Raw genomic sequence first — 12,080 nt, forward strand, 5'->3', positions numbered from 1 at the left:
ATTGATGATGCTACTCGAAGAACTTGGGTGTATATGTTGAAGACAAAAAGCCAAGTGTTCGAGATTTTCAGAAAGTTTCATGCCATGGTAGAAAGGGAGACCGAAAGAAAGTTGAAGTGTCTTCGATCTGACAATGGTGGTGAGTATACTTCGAATGAGTTCAAGTATTATTGCTCACAAAATGGCATTAGACATGAGAAGACAGTGCCCGACACACCACACCACAATGGAGTTGCTGAGAGGATGAACATAACCATTGTTGAGAAGGTGAGGTGCATGCTTAGAATGTCTGATCTTCCTAAGACATTCTGGGCCGAAGCAGTGCAATGTGCCGTGTATTTGATTAATCGATCTCCATCGATTCCTCTTGGTCTTGACATTCTAGACAGAGCATGGAAGGGACGTGATCCCACTTATTCACATTTGAGAGTCTTTGGCAGCAAGGCATACATGCATGTGCCTAAAGAGCAGAGGTCAAAGCTTGATTAAAAATCTAATCCATGTGTATTTGTTGGGTATGGGGATGAAGAGTATGGTTTCAGACTCTACGATCCATAGAAGAAGAAGGTAGTGAGAAGCAGAGATGTAGTATTCTTTGAGCACGAGAAGGGTGCAGATCTTCTGAGTACAAGGTATAATTCTACTTCAGATTTGTCTTTTGATACTAATGGCTCTACTTCTACTCCTCTTGTTATTCAGCCAGCAAATGAGAATATTGAGGATGTACTTGATGATGTACATGATGATGTTGGTAAAGTACAACTTGATGACAATGTACCAGATCATGTTGATGATGTTGATGATCTTGATGAGTCTTCATCTGATGAAGAAATCCATGAGGAAGATGCGCATGAGGAAGTGGTTTATGAAGAGGTTCATGAGCAGGGGGAGCAACCTACCCCTCAAGTGGAGGATACACAGGTTCTAAGGTCCACTAGGGAGCGCAAACCTTCAACAAAGTATCCAAGCTCAGAGTTCATTCTTGTTAGTGGAGATGTAGAGCCAGAGAACTATCGTGAGGTGTTGTCTCATGATGAGAAAAACCAGTGGCTCGATGCAATGAAGGAAGAGATGGATGAAGGAAATAATGCCCTTGGTCCAAGTATGCATTTAATGTTAAGTCTAATAAATGCGGTTCTGTATTAATTAAACAAGTTAATAATTCAGTGAGATCAAGTGAGCTGAATGCCTAGCTAGAGACCGCTTCAGTTCAAGTGGAATTAATGATATTAATCCACAGCTTACTCTTGACTGAACCCGTAGGGTCACACAAATAGTACGTAAACGGATCAAGTATTTAATGGCATTAAATACGCCATCTATGGTTATTTGGAATCGACGGATCTTGGTTTCAGTGGGAGCTAAGATCGTCACAAGCAAGTGAATACTCCGGAAACGATGATATTGCCGGAAACGGAAATATGGATCGTATCGGAAATATAAATATTATCCAAGTCGTAGGTGTTGCCGGAAACGGAAACATGGTACGTATCGGAAAATATTATCGGAAATGGAAATATTGCCGGAATCAGAAATATTGCCGGAAACGGAAATATTGTCAGAATCGGAAATATTTTCGGAATCGAAAAATAATTCCGGAAACGGAAATATTAAATATTTGTTCGAAACGGAAATTAATTCCGGAATCGGAAATGTTAAGTATTGTTCGTATCGGAAATGAATTCTGGAATCGGGAATTTAATCGGAAGCGTATCGTACGAATTAGCATCGGACGAGACTTGCTAGACGAAGGCCCAGCACGAAGCCAGGCCGTCGCCCAGCAAGCCACACGCATCAACACACGCCAAAGCCTCGCCAGGCCCAGCGCAAGGCCAGGCCCAGCAAGGCATGGCGCGCGCGCTCAGCGAATGGGCTGCGAGCTTTGGGCCAAGGCGCGGGCTGTGCGGTGCTTGTGCTCGTGCTCGTGTGCGTGCTATACGAATCCTAAAGCTATCGGAATTCGTGCTATGATTAAATCCTAATCCTAAAAGATAAAATTAATTATTTAGAGTTCTATAAGGATTCTAATTAATTAATTAGTATTCTAACAGGATTCGAAATCCTTTTCCATGGTTCAATAAATATATGCCTAGGGTCATAAATTTATACACGAGTTTTTCAACGAGTATTCATACAATAAAACAGTGATTTTTGAGCAGAAAAATCTGTCATATTCTTGCCCATAATTAGCCGAAAATTATAGTACCTTAAGGGCGATTCTAGTTGGTCAATCTTAAGGCGGATCCGGACGTGCTGTGGACTATCTACGGAGGGACGACACTTGGAGTCCTAAAGACTTGTTCTTGTTCGGTTCGGGCGCAGCTAGGGAGGGCACGCTACAAAGTGTATATATGCACCTAAATTATGCTAAACGATTATGTGTAAATAATATGTTTCCTGGCATTAAGGTTTTCCGCATGATTTATGTTTTGTCATATGTATCATAACCTAACAGTGGTATCACGAGCCTCTTATTATTTTCATAATCTAAATTGCATAACATGGTTAAATTTTACAAATTTGCAAAGAATTAAAAGGGGTGATTAATTTTCGTAATTGTTAATTAATAGCAAATTGTGTTTATTTAATTATATGTATGCAGTATTTCGGCAGTTTCTTCGTTACTCATCCAAATCGAGTGATTTTTGTGTCAATTCCGCATGTAAAAGGCATTCTAAAATTTTGACAAAAATAGTAATTTTCGGCCGAACCCAGAATTCCCAAATTCGAAGCCTAACTATGACTTTTCGGAGGATTTAGTTTTTCGAACGCAAAAGTTTGTAAATTTAAGATGTTAAATTGAATATTTGCGATTCTTGTTGATAAATCTTGAGTTTTTGATTAACCTACAGTATATGTTTAACAACTTTGAATGGCTAGACTTGTTAATTATACAACCTAATTTGTAATTATCATTAATTTGTTGAAATTCGAATAATTTAGAATTGATTTGTTTTTCATAATTAATTAATGATTTAATTAGGTATCCATGATTAAAAACCACCATAAAAATTGTTAATTTATGTTAAATTTTAAAATTTTATGACCTAGATTTGAATCCATGTTAATCGGAAATTAATTGATTAATAAATTTTTGATTTTTCGCCCTAAAATTATGAAATTAATATGTTTTATTAATTTGTCATTAATTTTGAATTAAAAATTTTAAATTTTTATGAAAAACGCCCATAAATGTTGCATGCACAAAGCAAAGGAAGCTACGTGTTAACCTTAAGGGGTGTTGTATAGTGCGGGCACGCGACAACGAGCAAGGGAGCTCGTCGCCCGTGCGGTACGAATGCAGCGAGAAACCAAGTCATGGCGCGCGCACAAGGTCGAGGCGCGCGCGGGGGAGAGCGCAAGCTGGGTCGCCCAGCGAGCATTGCTCCGCGCACCACGAGCGCAGCCTCGCCAATGGTCGATTACTTGCGCCTAGCAAGCGATGCATCCCTTCGGTAGCTGCTGCGAGCGAGCAAGAATGCTGCGCGCAAGCGTGGCTTGGCTTGCTGCGTTTGCGCGTAGCTGCTGCTGCATTGTGCCATGGCCGTGCGATCAGTCGTGCACTCGATGGGGCTTGGGCGCAAGCCCAAGTGCCTCGTTGTGTTATGATTGAGTCGTTTTGAATTTTAGTTTGAATTTTCAGTTCGGAAATAATTTTAATTAATTTTGAAATTAATAATTTAAATTGTTTTCTTGGCATTTAATTTTGAATATTATAATTATTATAAATTTTAATTTATACTAATTATTTTACTAAAATTAAACCTTGAATTAATTTAAATTCGTTTAAATCAACTGAAAATAAATTAAACTAAATGGATTCGATTATAATTTTATATGAGCATTAAATTTTAATTAAACTTGTATGTTTCCGGTTAGACTAGAAATACATTTTTATGTTTAAAATTAGTAAAGCATATAAAGTTATTGGTTTAAGTGGGAGTATTTTTAGTCATAAACTCTTGATTAGGTCTACAAATCCTTTAAGGTTAAACAACTTGATTAGAAGTAATAAGGACTGAATAATTGGTAGATTATTGGTGCCCTTGATTAATTGTTGCAAGTATTTATGTGATGCATACAATGTGTTTTACTAACCAGCTATGTGGGCCATTCATGATAATGAATGGGTGAATTGTATATTGTATATGTACTGTTTTGCAGGTTATGAAGTGACTAGTATGGCCTAAATAGGATAGAAAATATGGTCTGCGTACCATTAATTTGAATGTAACTGGTCTAATGCACCAAAGTTTGTTTTTCAATTCAAATATGGTCTGCGCACCATCAAATAGTTGTAATTAGTTTAATTATAGCTTATCCTATTTGAAGAAAATGGCGCCTCCCACGGTGAAATTCAAGACGGAGTTTCCAATCCATTTTCAAGACGGACTTTGAAGTTGAAGCTTCAAGATGAAGTCGGGCCATACTAGATCACATTTATCTTATGCATGTTTTAAGTTATTTATTGCTTTTAAATATGTCTTAAATATGGATGAGATTGTGGCTTGATTATGTTGCATGATTAAGGATTTTAGTTCACTTAAAATCTAACCAACATAGTAAGAGCCTTAAGTTCCAAACTTAAAAACTGAGTTAAAAGGTGCCATGCCAAAATAACACTTACTTGGATAACCTTTACATCAATCTTAGTAATAGTTTTCCGCCATAGCGAGGTGTTACTTATTGATTCTAAAGGGGTAAGGTACACAAACAATTGTGAGTACATGTTAGTTTTGGTGAAACTCAACGATATAAGTAAGGAGTCCTTTTATGTCGTGGAAAATTCGATAGGTTTACCTAATAATCTCTTAGACGTACCTATCAACCAAGAGTAGTTTCTAGACTATTAGCAAAAGGCTTTTGCTTACCTAAAAGATTTTAGAATTGAGTCTAAATACATAAAGTGCTTAATTCTTCAATGGTTTTTAGGGTCTTGGAATCATTTTATTCACACCTGCCAGAACACATAATTTGAATAAAATGCTAATAACTTGTTTAAATTGCATGATTGCTTTAATTTTCAAGTTATTACTCATGATAATTATTTAGACTTTGCATGCTTCAATGTATGTTTTAATTATTGGTTATAATTAAATATTTTGTACTACAATGAACCCTTTTAGAAAGGTAACAGTAAATTTCCTCGATTGGTAGTGAATCTAAGAACAATTCACGGAAATGAGAGAAAATGAGCAATTTAAAATGTACGTTTCTTTTAGCGACTTTTATGGTTGTTTTCGAATATCAAGCGAATGGCAAACCAATTGGTGCTTGTAGATTCAAAATACAACGTAGTTTTGAGATCATAAAGCATTGAGTTTAAACGCTCAGCCTTACCAACGGTTAACAACCTAATATCTTTGTCCATTTAATTCTCGAATGAGTCTAGTCCCTAGACATTCGAACAGATCGATGCTTAGAGAACTTTAGAAGATTCTGGTAAGATCATCTAGTTGAAACAAAATATTCAACATAAATTAAATGGTAAGAACCTTGTTGGAATGACATTGGACATGTCTAACAAAGTATAAGCGTCAACACTAGAGAATTCAATTCTTAAGACTATAAGAAAGGGTACAAGAAATAGGAAAACAAGGAACAAATGAAAGGAATTTACGATTCCGTTTCTACCTATAAGTTTATGTTTAAAGAGAAGTGTCCTAGAAATCAAACTTCCTTGGTATCATATACCGCTTGAGGTTCTTACTTCGGTAATAACTCAAACAATGGAAGCTAGGCTACACTAATGACCTACAAGTGGGAAATGAAGCATGGCAATGCTACATTAGTTGTAGGGTCATCTGGTTTGTTTTAAGTCCTTTCAAGGCTGGAACTTAATGGCTATTTTGTTCCATAATCAGCATACCTAAATTTCTTCTTCAAACACAGAAAGACTCACATTCAGAAGAACAAAAACAATGCTTGTTAGTTTGTTTATTTAAATGAAATGGTCATTTACGGGTTGAGTCAATATGCTTGATTAAAACAAACAACCCTTTAACAATAAACTTTACTAGGTTCAAATCAACCCCTTGATTTGAGTTCCACTAATCTTTGGCATTGTTGCTTAGACCATATCAACAAGTTAAAATTCATAAGCTCTATTTTGATGGACTTCTGAAAGTTGATTGATTTCTAGATGAATTCAAGATAAACTAGTCTTACTTGTTGAAAGTAACAAAATATATGGACTATTGTTAAAACGCCTAGACAATAGAGTTCAAAGCTAAAGAAAGAGATTTTATGACTTTATTATTTCACCTAGATTTGAGTGAATACTGGTTTATTTGCCCAAAGTGATATAAATTTGAATCTGTTTGGCTAGTTCAAAGATTCAGAAGTATTAAATCCAATTGGAAAGAAATCATAAAGATCTAGGATAGATCATGTTAATTAATGATTACTTGAGACCAAAAATGATCATCAATGATTGTGTGTTGTAATTTCACAATCTACCTCCATGTGATATGGCATATCTATGTTGGAATGATCGAAGTCAATTAGTACTTGATTCGATCAATGATGAATCATAAAAGACTTTTCCTATAATTTCTAAAACAAAAATGCTCAACTACCACCAAACTAAACCAAATTTGTCAAAGCTATTGAAAAGTAATTTCAGAATATCTTTTCGATAATATATATCTAGAGAGTTGCCAAACTCAGTGGGAGCTTAGTGTTTGTTATTCGAAAAACTAAGACCCAAGTATAGATATATGTTTCATTGTGATTTATCCAAATAAGACACAAAGGTATTGTTTCTACCACAAATTTTGAGAACATAATGTGTGTTTGCTCGAAATAATGTCCTTTTGGAGATTCGTTTCCAAAATGACAAGTGGGAGAAAATAGACCTCGAAAGTCTTCGAGGCGAACAACAAACATAAACGGACATTCCGGAGGCTTTTCGAAGTGCTTCAGAAAATCTGAACTTATTCTTTAAGGACTTTAGAAGTGGCTTTAAAGAATAGACATCTCTTAAAAGACTTTACCAGTGCTTCAAGGAGAACAAAATATTCAAAGGACTTTCAAGTGGCTATTGATATTCTATTGTTTGATGTTCTATACCCAAGTAGGCATAGAGTTCAAGTCACTGAAACTATGAGATTCTTCTATTAGATAGTGAAGAAACATGGAGTTCAGGTCACTGAAACTATGTGATTCTTCTATTAGACAGTGAAGAAACCTACAACTTGCAGTCAAACTATTATCATGTAGATTAATGAGTTTGTGACTTGTAAGAAAGCTATGACGAAACCTAGGTTCCCTAAAATGGTTAGAGGCCATATATAGACTCAAATGTTTTAAATGGTTAAAGGCCATAAAACGTAATTAATGTTTTGATGACAAAATTGAATTTTTTGTTGATTTGCAATAATAGTTTACACCTATTGGTTGCAAATTGGTTTTAAGGATAAAAACCATCAAACATGGAATTGTGTTCACACACAAAGCTAGATTAGTTGCTAAAGGTTACAAGCAAATTCATGGCATGGATTGTGTTGAAACCTCATGCATAATCGTAATGTTCAAGCCTATAAATCAAGCAATGATTGCATATTGGTACATATGGCAATTGGATGACAAAACGTATTCCTCAATCAAATGTTGGAAGAAACTATGTACATAGCATGTCATAGGATTTGTGGATCCAAATAAATGCTTGAAAAGGAAAGCTAGCTTATAAAATCTAAGTACAGATTTAAGCAAGCAATTGGGAATTGAAATTGTATTTTAGTGAAGCTAATAAGTATTTTATTTTCATAAAATGTACATGATTCATATAGATATATAAGAAGTTTAGTGGGAGTAAAACTTAATTGGTCCTATGTGTGTCATACACATATCTCTCTATTATGAAATAACATTCGAATGCTAATGACTTAGATTTGAAAATTATTCATCAATGACGGACCAAGGCGAAACCTGTTAGGTTATGATACATATGACATTTACATAAATCATGCGGAAACAACCATTAACCCAGGAATCATATTATTTACACATAATCATATAGCATAATTAGATGCATACTCTTTGTTGCGTGCCCTCCCTAGCTGCGCCCGAACCGAACAAGAACAAGTCTTTTAGGACTCCAAATGTCGTCCCTCCGTAGATAGTCCACAGCACGTCCGGATCCGCCTTAAGATTGACCAACTAGAATCGCCCTTAAGGTACTTAGAAAATTCGGCACTTTTATGAGCAAGATGTGTTTTAATTTTCTCTCAAAAAAACTCACTTTTGAATACTTTGAAACTTGTGTATAAATTATGACCCCTAGGCCTTTATTTATAGAGTTATGGAAAAGGAATCGTAATCCTAGTAGGATGCGAATTAATTGGAATTAGAATCCTACATGAATTCTATTTAATTAATTTATCCAATTAGGAATAGACATTTAATCATACACTGACTCTTGCAGATTCAGGAATCACGCATGAGCACAAACTCACACACACACGGCAGCCGCAAGGACTGCCCATGCGTGCGAGCTGCAGCCCACGCAGCAAGGCCCACGCATCCGTGGCCTTGGCGCGCGCTGGGCTTGTGGCGTGCGTGCTTGCTGGGCGATGGCCTGGCTTCGTGCTGGGCCTTCGTCCGGCAGGCCTCGTCCGATGCTAATTCGTACGATACGCTTCCGATTAAATTTCCATTTCCGGAATCTATTTCCGATACGAACAATATTTAATATTTCCGATTCCGGAATTAATTTCCGTTTCGAACAAATATTTAATATTTCCGTTTCCGGAATTATTTTCCGATTCCGGCAATATTTCCGATTCTGACAATATTTCCGTTTCCGGCAATATTTCCGATTCTGGTAATATTTCCGTTTCCGGCAATATTTCCGATTCTGGTAATATTTCCATTTCCAATAATATTTTCCGATACGTACCATGTTTCCGTTTCCGGCAACATCTACGACTTGGATAATATTCATATTTCCGATACGATCCATATTTCCGTTTCCGGCAATATCATCGTTTCCGGAGTATTCATTTCTTGCCCGTGACGATCTTAGCTCCCACTGAAACCAAGATCCGTCGGTTCCGAATATTCATAGATGGAGTATTTAATGCCATTAAATACTTGATCCGTTTACGTACTATTTGTGTGACCCTACGGGTTCAGTCAAGAGTAAGCTGTGGATTAATATCATTAATTCCACTTGAACTGAAGCGGCCTCTAGCTAGGCATTCAGCTCACTTGATCTCACTGAATTATTAACTTGTTAATTAATACTGAACCGCATTTATTAGACTTAACATAGAATGCATACTTGGACCAAGGGCATTATTTCCTTCAGTCTCCCACTTGTCCTTAGGGACAAGTGTGCATTTCCTAATTCCTTTGTCGCTCGATGCTTGCTCTTGAACATAAGGTAAGAGTTGTCATCCTTATTATGTCCAGAGGTGTTCCTCGGTTTCAGAGTTCAACTGATCAAATAAACAGATAATCATAGCCTATGATTCATCCGAGCACGGCCATGCATTTCACAGTTTCTAGCTCTCCGAGTGGCCTTGTACAACTTTTAAGCATCTCATCCCGATTTATGGGAGGACAATCCCAATCTTGCGATCTTGAGATTAGACTTCGTTTGATAGGTGATTACCTGAGCGTTGCCTTTATAGCCTCCTTTTACGGTGCGACGGTTGGTCAACGTCAAAGCAACCAGTTCTCAAACAAGTAATCTCAAATCACTCAGGTATTGAGGATTTAGTGTCTAATAATTTAATGAAATTTACTTATGACAGACTTTCATCTCTTACAGTAAAGTTTCATAGGTCTTGTCCGATACTAGTCTTCCCAAAGTAAGTATCTATGCAAATGATTATGACATTGCCATGTCCACATAGTTCAAGAAACAGAACTACTAGTCATCTTGCACTCTAATCGTCTAACGTTTTCTATGCGTCCAATTTTATAGAAAACTCCGATTAGGGACCATTTTCAACCTTTGACATTCAAGTTCACTTGATAGACATTTCTTAGTCACAGGACTGGTCCTGACAGTCTATCTTGAATACATCGTCAAGTTGAAGGGACTCATCATTTAATACTAAACCAAGATTAAATGGAATATGAAAATACATTTCATATATGATAAATGTTCAACCCCAATGTTTTATAACCATGGGCCTCAAACCCATCTTCTAAAACAATTCATGGAATTCAAAGCTATGCTTGATTTCCAGTGCTACAATGTGAGTGTTGCTTCTCACTTGTTGCATAGGTTTAGTTATCATGCTTTGCCAATCTTAACATCCTTTTCATCGAATGTTCTTTGAGATATGATGATAAGATCTTTTCGAGTTTGTTTATTATGTGATCTAGTCTTTCTTACTTCGATGGTGGTTTTACTCATTTTGCAATGAAGAACCATCAAGATAGCAGACGTTTTTCTTGCTTCAAGAGTGGTTCTACGCATTTTTCAATGAAGAACCATCGAGCCAGCAGACAGGTGATCTACCCAAGTTCAGTGAAGAACTTTAAACAACCCTGTTTTATTGCTTCTTAGGCAATAATTACTTTTACCTCAACTATTTAGGTTGCTAGTGATGCTTTGTTTGGATTTACTTATCCAAGCAGTTCACAGACATGTGGAAGACTTTCCAGCTGTATCTTAGAACATAGAAATTAATATTTTAATTTCCCACGCAACAACTCATGGTCTCCAACCCATGTTGCCATTTCAAAACACGATGCTCTATAGCTCGTCCTTATCAATGGTTAACTCCAAAGGGTCTTGCTTGATCCTTTGCCAGTGTTTATGCGTGTAGCATCAATATTTAGCATATCTTTATTTCCTTGAATCAAGAATTATTCCTATGTACCTTTTCAAGTACCATAAGTATTCTTGATCTCAATCTAGTTGATCTTCACTTAGATCAATAGAGACTGGTATATGTTCGTCATGCCTAAAGTCATACGATACGTTTTTGGCGATCCTCATATTATATCATACATGATAAATTCTTTTGCAGAATAATTCCCAATTGAATTCTATTCATGTAACTTTAGCTTACCTAGTTTCAGTAGATACTAAATTCAGCTAAATTCTTTGACATATAATATAGGTTAAGAATCTTATTTAGACTCTTTGATGTTTAACTTTAGTAAATGCTTATATATAGTTCAAACATTCTTTACTTAGATTTATTCACATGGGTCGAATATCTCCAATGGAGACTTTCGTGTTTGATTACTTAATCCAAAACAATATCATAAGATCTTTGTAAATAGATCTTAATACCCAGTATGTACTAAGTTTCGCCATGGTCCATCATTGATGAATAATTTCAAATCTAAGTCATTAGCATTTGAATGTTATTTCACAATAGAGAGATATGTGTGTGATACACATAGGACCAATTAAGTTTTATGTACTCCCACTAAACTTCTTATATATCTATAAGAATCATGTATATTTTATGAAACTAAAATACTTATTAGCTTCACTAAAATACAGTTCTAATTCCCAATTGCTTGCTTAAATCTGGACTTAGATTTCATAAGCTAGCTTTCCTTTTCAAGCATTTATTTGGATCCACAAATCCTATGACATACCATGTACATAGTTTATTCCAACATTTGATTGAGGAATACGTTTTGTCATCCAATTGCCATATGTACCAATATGCAATCATTGCTTGAATTATAGACTTAAGCATTACGATTTTGCATGAGGTTTCAACACAATCCATGCCATGAATTTGCTTGTAACCTTTAGCAACTAATCTAGCTTTGTGTGTGAACACAATTCCATGTTTGATGGTTTTTATCCTTAAAACAAACTTGCAACCAATAGGTGTGAAACTATTCTTGCAAATCAACAAAATTTCAATTTTGTCATCAAAACAATGAGTATGTTTTATGGCCTCTAACCATTTAAAACATTTGAGTCTATATATGGCCTCTAACCATTTTAGGGAATCTGGGTTTCGTCATAGCTTTCTTACAAGTCACAAACTCATTAATCTATATGATAATAGTTTGACTGCAAGTTGTAGGTTTCTTCACTATTTAATAGAAGAATCTCATAGTTTCATTGACCTGATCTCTATGTTTCTTCACTA

The sequence above is a fragment of the Spinacia oleracea genome, chromosome 5, assembly GCF_020520425.1.
Source record: "Spinacia oleracea cultivar Varoflay chromosome 5, BTI_SOV_V1, whole genome shotgun sequence".
NCBI classification, from domain to species: domain Eukaryota; kingdom Viridiplantae; phylum Streptophyta; class Magnoliopsida; order Caryophyllales; family Amaranthaceae; genus Spinacia; species Spinacia oleracea.